The sequence below is a fragment of the Schistocerca americana genome, chromosome 3, assembly GCF_021461395.2.
Source record: "Schistocerca americana isolate TAMUIC-IGC-003095 chromosome 3, iqSchAmer2.1, whole genome shotgun sequence".
NCBI lineage: Eukaryota > Metazoa > Arthropoda > Insecta > Orthoptera > Acrididae > Schistocerca > Schistocerca americana.
In genome coordinates, this window is record NC_060121.1 from 28185552 (window position 1) to 28197349 (window position 11798).

The following is an 11798-nucleotide window of genomic DNA, read 5'->3' on the forward strand; positions in this document are numbered from 1 at the left end:
CCTGATGCTCAAGGCAAACTTATCGCGCACCTCGTACTACTATGTATAATACTTCTTGAATAACTGATTGCTGGCGATACGAGATAAAACTGACCGAAAATCAACTATGGGTGGACATGTCTGATAAGTTTTTCTCGCAAGTGTCACCAACGTGTCTTAGAAATAGTTGTTTAATCGTCTTACAAACTACCAGATGTTAAAAAAATCCCGATCCCAACAACTACTGTATGTTACTGTCACAAGCCGTCTTGGTTCTATATGTGCACACAAGCACCCATGTTAAAAGCTATTCTGGCTTTATAAATCTATGTATGGCGTTACCTACAAATCATGTGGTTTTTCCAGACAAATACGGATGTGGTAATCGCCGCAGTGTATAGTATCAGACCAATACGTCGCCGAGTGTGCAACCTCATGGTAAAAGTACCGCATTTTGAAAGTGGTACGGCTAAGAAGTGTGGTATGAAACCGGTATTTGCAACTACCTCACGCCCCTTCCGCTAGATATTTCTCCTGTATTTGTAATGCATTCTGTCTCAATGCCATGCAGAGTTATCAGTGATGATTGATTGCGAAGCATCACAAACAGTAGTAGATGGTGTGATGATTGAGGTCGTAAGAAATATACACTAGCTTTTCAGATCTGTAGTGATACACTTTCGGTAGAAGTGATGTCTATGATTTCGAAAAATGGCTCTGAGCACTATGGGACTCAACTGCTGAGGTCATTAGTCCCCTAGAACTTAGAACTAGTTAAACCTAACTAACCTAAGGACATCACAAACATCCATGCCCGAGGCAGGATTCGAACCTGCGACCGTAGCGGTCTTGCGGTTCCAGACTGCAGCGCCTTTAACCGCACGGCCACTTCGGCCGGTTATGATTTCGAATCAAGTCTTTCCATTCAATCACATACCTGCATTGGATCCTATTGAGAAGCCCATTAATGATTACAGCCACTAGTGAATCATATTTCTGGATCACTCATATCTCGAAACAAGTCACCTCTCTGGAATCTATCTGCAACAGTAAAATTCCAACATGGTTTTAGGTAGCCCCTATGCATCTTGCAACTACCCCTCAGACTCTGCGCTACCGTCCCCGCAGCTATTCGCATGTGATTTTTCCAATCTAAGTCGGAACTGAGCAGAAGTCGGTGGAAGCTACATGTACCACCTTCTGCAACCCGTTTAGAAACAGGCGAAGCTCGGTTACTGCGACAGAACTGTGTTTGGACCATTCGTCAGAAACAAAAACTGCTCCTGCAGCAAAAGGTAATATAAAAGTAGTTTGGGAACTGGGGGAAGGATGTGGATTTTGTTACTGCATTGTGGTGCCTCTCGAAACTACGAGCAGATCCACATCCCTCAGCGCCCATTAATGTCCATCACCCCAACATTCTATCATCGTTATTCTGTACACTGCACCAGAGAAAAATTACGAACTATAAAAGCTCCACTAACTTCATCCGATAGAGAACTCGATAAGATTTTTACCACATCTTTGTCCTCCAATATAGCGAAAACAAATACCGCATGTGTGCTGATTCGAGCACAAGTGACAGATCCTATTAAAGATGCAGGTATTGATCCACTGCACAGGCCAGTGTAAAGTTTCATCACCCATACCTTGGGAGGATGACCATATACCACAGACCAAGTCGCAAGAGTCGTTCCCTGTGATCCTGTGTCATTGTTTGAAACCTTGTTTTCTTTCTGCTCTAACACGCTTTGTACATTTCCATTAATTTCGTTTTCCCGCCAAGAGTTCGTGGTCTGTGTCAGGTTCTAAACTGGCATTAACACGTTCTGATCCATTGCCTCTCGCAGAACACTAGGTGTCGCACAGTGTAAACGATGTTGTTACTGTGCCTACCATAACATTCCGCACACACTGGATTATTTAAAAAATAAAAGACAGTTACAACATAAGGAAACTGGAAGAGTTTGACTGCATTGTTGAGTTTCCAAACTGCTGTCCCAAGGTGAATGCCTACATCTACATTTAAGTTCATGTGTCAATGTGACAGAACAGCTGATAGCTACGTATTCCAGTTCGACTGATTCCTCATATTGCAGTCATGAACGCGATCTCCGCTTCAGTTCTATCCGTCCCCAGAAGGTGTTGTCCCTCCACCAAAACTCTTTCTCCTACTCAAACAAGCGATGTCAGTCAGTCATTATGTGATAACCAGCAGCATACCAGTGGATGGAAGGAATGGAAAAGGCACCCACGATGTAGTGACATAATAAGCATTGCCTTGATTGTGAGAAAAATTTTACGAATTTTAAAGTAATTTTCAGACCAACCAATGATGGGACAGCATGTTTCCCAATTTCAGTATCGTAGCTACCCCAGCACTACCTACCTCAGCACTACCCCACTTTGCTATTATCATTGCAAACGTGGATAGATGACTGTGCAGTCTGCCCATGCATTGTTAATTCTCGAACAGATCCACCGTCAAAGTATATCAGACGGCGCTCCACATATTTCTAAGACTACGAACATAGTGCTCAATTTATGATGTATTTCTATTCTGATGGGGAGTCATAGCGCATTCTCACAGTCTTGGGGTAAAATTAGGTACTGAAAGATACCCCGGACTGTCATTGGCCAACCCACCCGCCAGTACCAAGTTAACCTGCAATCGACCAGAAGTAGACCACGCTACATTCCACGTCTCGTGAATGAGTGGAGCTTGCCAAGTCCTTTCCCATCCAAGAGCACAAGATTTCTCGAGATGCGCCCATGTTGAGGAGGATACCACTCCTTATCAGAGTATAGTATTAGATTTGAAAGTGTTGTGATATAATAGCAGACAGTGAATAAGAACAAGAAAGGGGTGATTTTTATGCGCAGTGGAGCTCCAGACTGATGGAGTTCGAACCATCGTAAATCAACGAAGCAATCAGTTTTAAAGTACATGGTGATTCAAAAAGAATACCACAACTTTAAAAATGTGTATTTAATGAAAGAAACATAATATAACCTTCTGTTATACATCATTACAAAGAGTATTTAAAAAGGTTTTTTTTTCACTCAAAAACAAGTTCAGAGATGTTCAATATGGCCCCCTCCAGACACACGAGCAATATCAACCCGATACTCCAACTCGTTCCACACTCTCTGTAGCATATCAGGCGTAACAGTTTGGATAGCTGCTGTTATTTCTCGTTTCAAATCATCAATGGTGGCTGGGAGAGGTGGCCGAAACACCATATCCTTAACATACCCCCATAAGAAAATATCACAGGGGGTAAGATCAGGGCTTCTTGGAGGCCAGTGATGAAGTGCTCTGTCACGGGCTGCCTGGCGGCCGATCCATCGCCTCGGGTAGTTGACGTTCAGGTTTCATAACTAACCTTTTTCGTAGGACTCTCCATACAGTTGATTGTGGAATTTGCAGCTCTCTGCTAGCTCTGCGAGTCGATTTTCCTGGGCTGCGAACAAATGCTTGCTGGATGCGTGCTACATTTTCATCACTCGTTCTCTGCCGTCCAGAACTTTTCCCTTTGCACAAACACCCATTCTCTGTAAACTGTTTATACCAACGTTTAATACACCACCTATCAGGAGGTTTAACACCATACTTCGTTCGAAATGCACGCTGAACAACTGTCGTCGACTCACTTCTGCCGTACTCAATAACACAAAAAGCTTTCTGTTGAGCGGTCGCCATCTTAGCATCAACTGACGCTGACGCCTAGTCAACAGCGCCTCAAGCGAACAAATGTACAACTAAATGAAACTTTATAGCTCCCTTAATTCGCCGACAGATAGTGCTTAGCTCTGCCTTTTGTCGTTGCAGAGTTTTAAATTCCTAAAGTTGTGGTATTCTTTTTGAATCACCCTGTATTATTGCAGAGTCTACGATCAGTACCTGGAACGTATTGGTAAGAGAGAACATAAACACACGCACTCCTGAGGCTAAAATGTTCTGCACTTAAAACGACTATAATGTAAGATCGCTTGTGCTTCCGACCTATCAGACGTATGAAATATAGCGCTGTTAATATTTCGATGTAAGAAAGATATTTCAAGCACATGACATATATCCATCTTCCCGGTTTCTCCACGATAAACTATGTTATAGAAACGTAAAACGAAAAACCCACTACCAGAAAACATTTGCTCTGCATCATACGAGCACAATATAGCTATCATTAATGGACTTCTTAGTAGGATCCAATGCAGGTATGTGGTTGAATAGAAAGACTTGATTCGAAATAATAAGACATCACTTCTACCGAAAGTGTAGCACTAGAGATCTGAAAAGCTAGTGTATATTTCTTACGATCTCAATCATCACACCATCTACTACTGTTTGTAATCCTTTTCAATCAATCATCACCTATAACTCTGACATGGCATTGAGACAGAATGCATTACAAATACAGGAGAAATATCTAGCGGCGGTGGCGTGAGGTAGTTGCAAATACCACACTTCTTTGCCGTACCACTTTCAAGTTTCGGTACTTTTATCTTGAGGTTGCACCATCGGCGTCGTATTGGTCTGATACTGTACACTGCGGCGATCACCATCTCGCTATTTATCTGGAAAAACCACGTGATTCGTAGGTAACGCCATACATAGATTTATAAAGGAAGTATAGCTTTTAACATGGGTGTTTGAGTGCACATATAGAACGAAGACGGCTTGTGACAGTAACATACAGTAGTTGTTGGGATTGGGATTTTTTTAACCTCTGGTGGTTAGTAAGACGATTAAAGAGCTCTTTCTAAGACACGTTGGTGGCACTTGCGAGAAAAACTTATCAGACATGTCCACCCATAGGCGATTTTCGGTCAGTTTTATCTCGTATCACCAGCGATCAGTTATTGAAGAAGTATCATACTCAGTAGTAGGGGGTGCGTGATAAGTTTGCCTTGAGCATCAGGCTTATAAGAATTGACTGACAGCTACTTAACCTATTGTTTTCCTCTGATTGACAGGTAGTTAACCTATTGTTCTGTTCAGTGCTTTACCATGTCACCCCCATTTCCATTTAATTGACAGGCACTTAACCTATTGTCCCCACTGCCCCCTCTCCCTCTCCAAAACCCTCCCCCCTCACTGCTACAGGCACTCTTTCAGGTCTGAGTTACTGGAATAGGCCCTCCTCTCACTCTTATCAATTTGATTGACTACTTAATTAAACTGATCAATTAATTATCCTCTCTGGTGGGAAAGTGCCATGCCCCCCAGCACGCGAACCTGGCGGGCAGATCAAATTCCATCAGGACAATGCAACTAACCTAAGAAAATGGCAGGAAGATAGGTGACTTGGGCTACCTCCACTAACCTAAGTCATCCGACTGCCACCTCTCCCTAGGAACTGGTGGGAAGATTGAATTTTGGAGGGAAGATAGATCAATTCGTCCATCTCTACTAAACTAAGAAAATGGTGGGAAAGAAAGGGCACTTGGGTTACCTCTTCTAACCTAAGCCATCCGACCACCACCTCTTCCCAGGAAACAGTGGTAGTAGCACTCTACCTGTGCTGGACATAAGTCTTCATTTTGCATGCGCTATTTATTTAAACAATTAGAAGCAGTACCTCCATCCAGTGTGTTAACCAAGAGGTCTGGAGTCTGACTGACGTAGTACACTGTACAACCACCAGAGGGTGCTGTCGTCCTTTCCGTGACATAATCCAAGATGGCGCTCAGGTGGGGGAGAGGAAGGGTCTCATAACAGGAAATTCAAGGGTATATTGTTTATTTATAAAAACATCAGTTTGTGAGAGTTGGATATTTCTTGCTCATCATTCTCTGCTGATTGGAAACATGTAGGTCTTGCAAGAAGTAATTACATGGAGCAAACATGTTACATAACCTATTGTTCAACACTGTACTCTGGCAGCCTTAACCTAATCTTTTAACGGCCGGTGTGGCCGAGCGGTTCTGGGCGCATCAGTCCGGAACGCCGTTGTTGCTATGGTTGCAGGTTCGAATCCTGCCTCTGGCATGGATGTGTGTCATGTCCTAAGGTTAGTTACGTTCAAGTAGTTCTAAGTCTAGGGGACTGATGACCTCAGATGTTAAGCCCCATAGTGCTCAGAGCCATTTTATCCTGATGTTTGGCCCTTTGTTGGCACTTAACCTATTGTTCTGTTAAGTGGTTCTCCATATCATCCCCATTTCCTTAAACTGTTCTACCGCCTTTGATACCAAATTAAGTAATTAGTTATGTCCTCCCACCATTTTCTGGTACACTTTTCGAATTTCACATGCTTTTGAACGCCACTTTTAGTTCATTCTTGTTTGTCACACACCTCCTTAAACTACTCTACTGCATTTTACATAAAAATTATGCAAATTAACCTAGTGTTCTGTGCTTAACCTGCTGTTCTGCTCCACGTCACTCAATCACACACACCCTCCCCTTGTACCCCACGTTGATATAAAAAATTTATGCAAATTGATTAATCGATATTTTTCACATGTATGGGGAGTGTTTTTAATTCACATCATCCTCTTGGTCGGTGAAACCGACGGAACACAGTTTAAGCAAAAGATCGCTGCTAAAAAACACATCCCGCCACTCGACGCCAAATGCCGCCGCCAGGCCTTTCAGCGTCTGAGCGAGACAGGTACCCTCGCACCTCGGAAGACTGACAGTGGAAGGACCTGCACAGTCCCTACGCCTAACAGGCAGGGGTGTGTGTGGTAGGTTCAGTGTTAGAAACCCCTGGAGCCAGTGTGCAGCTATTGGCAGCAGCAGAAGGCATATCTCTCACTCTCATCTGTGCGTGTTCGTGTGTGTGTGTGTGTGTGTGTGTGTGTGTGTGTGTGTTTGTATGTGTGTGGGGAGGGGGGGGGGGGGTAGTACTTCATCAACAGTTGCTGTACCCATATCATCTGCAGTGCGATCAGACTCTAAGGCCACAGGATCATCGTGGCAAACAGCTGATTTGTCAATGGCTGTTGCAGAATTCTGCCGCGGACCCACTGTCCACCATTTACTGATGAGGCATGGTTCGCAAGATATGGAGTGAATTTCCGTAACCAGTATTTATAGGCAGATGTAAATCCCTAAGCAACTGACGAAAGAGGGCATCAAAACCGATTCACAATCAACGTATGGGAGCGCGTACTTGGTGATAAATTAGAAGGGTCATACGTGCTACCACATACGTTAACTTGGTCGCGTATCTGGACTTTCTCATTAATGTACTGGCTGGAGGCTGTGGTTCTCGCATGATGGGGCACCGGCACACTTTCGTCACAATGTGCGCGAAAATATGACGCAGACATTTCAGGACTCCTGGACTGGTCGTGGGGCCCCACACCTTGGCCTGCTCGTTTCCCAGACCTCAGTCCCATAGACTTCTGGTTATGGGGACACTTGCAGGAATTTCTCTACGCGACGCCAATCAACGGTGTGTGGACACTACAGGGTTGCGTCTTCAATGTGTTCCATCAGGTACAACAACAGCTGGTTATACTTCTAAGGGTTGTAACGTATAATTTTATATATATAAATTTTCGGTGCATACAGTGTCACGTCTTTGTGTCACACAAATTTTTATTTTTAAAGGGGATCACTTAAGACTATTTCTATCGGTTCGCCGCTAAAATTTCTCCCTCGTATCACAAAATTGTCGTCTGATGTAGTACAAACTGAAAAAATAAATTCCTTTTAAAGTACAGTTTCGTATATAAATTATATTCAAAACCTTACACCTGTGTCACAGAACAAATCCTACACCGAGAATACTTTACACAAGTATAATGGAAGAAATGCTTGGCTCTGAGCACTATGGGACTTAACATCTGAGGTCATTAGTCCCCTAGAACTTAGAACTACTTAAACCTAACTAACCTAAGGACATCACACACATCGATGCCCGAGGCAGGATTCGAACCTGCGACCGTAGCGGTCTCGCGCTTCAAGTCTGAAGCGCCTAGAACCGCTCGGCCACCAGCGGCCGATAATTATTACAGTATTTAAAGAACATCAAAATACGGACAGATTGAAATGAATAAACAGTACAATTCAACTGTAAAAAGCTAAGGAGCGTATTATTAGCAAAATGAGAAATATGCAAAAGTGATATGCCAAAATGAGTACTTCTCAATTGGGAGTAAATCAAAGCAATCAGAATGGCTGAAAGAGAGCACAATAACATGAGCCATAAACGAATAAGAGCTAAGCAAATAAGAGGATAGGCAAAAATTAGATGCCAACAAAATGAGAGCTGGCCGAACTCACTTATATACGGTTGCGCTCGTGGCGGCGTCTAGCGGCCCGTACGCAAGTTGTGCGACTGCTGTCGCAGGTCGACCCTTAATGTATGATGTTGCAGGGTGCTTCATTTTTTACTTTGGAGGGTCAGGAATGTGTTTTGTTATGAATGGACGCCACGTTGAACACCTCCTATAAAGACGTGTTTATCGCAGAAAATATCGATTTCCGGACCCATGTTTATTGGACTTTTGTCAGCAAGCATGCACCTGCAGACCTATGTTTATTGGGCTTGATTTTCTTGTCTCAAAGTGTGGTGTCACCGCCAGACACCACACTTGCTAGGTGGTAGCTTAAATCGGCCGCGGTCCATTTAGTACATGTCGGACCCGCGTGTCGCCACTGTGTGATCGCAGACCGAGCGCCACCACAAGGCAGGTCTCGAGATACGGACGAGCACTCGCCCCAGTTGTACGACGACTTTGCTAGCGACTACACTGACGAAGCCTTTCTCTCATTTGCCGAGAGACAGTTAGAATAGCCTTCAGCTAAGTCAATGGCTACGACCTAGCAAGGCGCCATTAACCATTTTAAGACAGAGTCTCACTTGTATCATCAAGGAATGCTGTATTCACATGAAGGATTAAAAGTTAAGTAATAAAGCAGCTACGTACTTTTCTTGCTACCATTCAATACGTATCCTGTTTCAGACCTCTCTTTAGCCAACGTGAGATTACGCGTGCCTTTCGGCTACTTCAGTGTGGCGTAGCTGTCTCGTTACGCTGCAACACAAAGAGTACTACCACATCTCAAAGTATTCGGCCTTTTTTTTTTTTGTTGAAAACACTGTATAATTTTGCACAAATATTATGTACACAACAACATGCTGTTTTGTTTTCTTCTCCGCAGTCTGCTTAAGACGAAATAGTTAAGTTGTATTTGTCGTTAACTTCGTAATCCTATCCCTTCACAGATTATAACTAAGCTGTCATTCAAGCTAGCAATACGGATTTACCTACCGATTTTAAGATATTTGAATTCGCATTTAAAATTTCCTTTGCAATAACAATATACAGAGCTCAAGATCAGAGAGAGAGAGAGAGAGAGAGAGAGAGAGAGATAAGATGACAGACAGAGAGGGGAGGGGGAAATGGAGAGGGGAAAGGAGGGTGTGAACAGAGAGAGGGGCAGCAGATGGAGGGACAGTAGGGAGGAGGGGATTAAGAGAGAGGGGGGGGGAGCAGGCGATGGAGGGATACAGGGTAGGAGAAAGGGGGAGCAGGGCGTGGACACAGGGAGGGGAAGGTGACTAGGACGTGTATACACTTAGCAGTTAGCGGTCACTGCTGGGCTCTTTAGTCTGAATGAAAATTCAAGAGATATATACTAATTAACAAATATCTAACTGCCATTTTAATGAAAAATGCGTGTCGTCTTATTTCTAATTGCATATTGCACACAAAAATCAATTTTTCACAGCAAATACAAATTCGTAATCACCAATCTCTTATAGAAGATTAATAATCAAAATTGATTAAATTAACAAAATAACTACAAATGAAGTTGTTCTTCTTTATGTATTTCATTCTCTATACAAATATTCTGGAGATGGCAGGGGTAAAATACAGGGAGCGAAGGGCTATTTACAATTTGTACAGAAATCAGATGCCAGTTATAAGAATCGAGGGGCATGAAAGGGAAGCAGTTGTTGGGAAGGGAGTGAGACGGGGTTGTAGTCTCTCCCCGATGTTACTCAATCTGTATATTGAGCAAGCAGTGAAGGAAACAAAAGAAAAATTCGGAGTAGGTATTAAAATTCATGGAGAAGACACAAAAAATTTGAGGTTTGCCGATGACATTGTAATTCGATCAGAGACAGCAAAGGACTTGGAAGAGCAGTTGAACGGAATGGACAGTGTCTTGAAAGGAGGATATAAGATGAATATCAAAAAAAGCAAAACGAGGATAATGGAATGTAGTCGAATTAAGTCGGGTGATGCTGAGGGAATTAGATTAGGAAATGAGACACTTAAAGTAGTAAATGAGTTTTGCTATTTGGGGAGCAAAATAACTGATGATGGTCGAAGTAGAGAGGATATAAAATGTAGACTGGCAATGGCAAGGAAAGCGTTTCTGAAGAAGAGAAATTTGTTAACATCGAGTATAAATTTAAGTGTCAGGAAGTCGTTTCTGAAAGTATTTGTATGGAGTGTAGCCATGAATGGAACTAAAACATGGACGATAAAGAGTGTCGACAAGAAGAGAATAGAAGCTTTCGAAATGTGGTGCTACAGAAGAATGCTGAAGATTAGATCACATATCTAATCAGGACGTATTGAATAGGATTGGGGAGAAGTTTGTGGCACAACTTGACTAGAAGAAGGGATCGGTTGGTAGGACATGTTTTGAGGCATCAAGGAATCACCAGTTTAATATTGGAGGGCAGCGTGCAGGGTAAAAATCGTAGAGGGAGACCAAGAGATGAATACACTAAGCAGATTCAGAAGGATGTAGGTTGCAGTAGGCACTGGGAGATGAAGAAGCTTGCACAGGATAGAGTAGCATGGAGAGCTGCATCAAAACAGTCTCAGGACTGAAGACCACAACAACAACATACACATGCTCCCTTCATTCAAAAATTTATTACAGTCGGGAGTCGATCCCCAGCCACCGACACGATAACCATGCATTGTACCACAGATACACGTGGCCCATCGGAAAAACGCAAACGTACTTTAGGAAACTGAAGGCTCTCGGGAAACTTGAAACTCCATTTTCCTATGTGAGACTGACGTTTGAGTTCCCAACTTCGCGTATCATCTGTATATACAAAAGGCAGCGTCACGACTGACTGGTCAGGGATTTTCTCTGCCTCGTGATGGCTGGGTGTTGTGTGGTGTCCTTAGGTTAGTTAGGTTTAAGTAGTTCTAAGTTCTAGGGGACTGATGACCACAGATGTTAAGTCCCATAGTGCTCAGAGCCATTTGAACCACGACTGACTGGATGACTCACCAGCGCCCAGACCAAACCGCTAAAGACAGGAACTTTGGAGAAGGCATCGGTCTTTTAATGGAGCCGTCGTTTACGAAGGTATTTTTCGTAATTCCAACCCCAACGGGATGAAATAGGAATGATGGTTCTTTTTAATGTCGCTATTAAGGAAATTTTGACGCTAGAACTACGAAAACTAGTATTTGGTTACTCGGTCAGATAATAAAAAATACGTGTTTCACGATTCTCGGTATTCAATCACTAATGGGTTAAATTAGGGGGTGAACGTTGTTTTTGAAAATAAATAATCAACAAGTACTAAAGGAATTTTAAGGCTACATCTGGTATTTACCTTCTCAGTTAGAAACAAAAATACATGTTCCAGTGTTTCTGGAGTACAGCCCTTAAGGTAGTGCAATAGGGGATAAATAATTTTAAGAAACTATTCCGTTACATTAAATAAATTTTGAAGCTAGATATACAAAAATTAGATTCCACATCTTTGTTTAATATAAAGAAATATTCGTCAGGGGACGACAGTTGCCATGGAAATATGTCCATAAGAACGCGATAGGCATGAGTAACGAAAACTTTGGACTCCAGCTACCAGAATCCC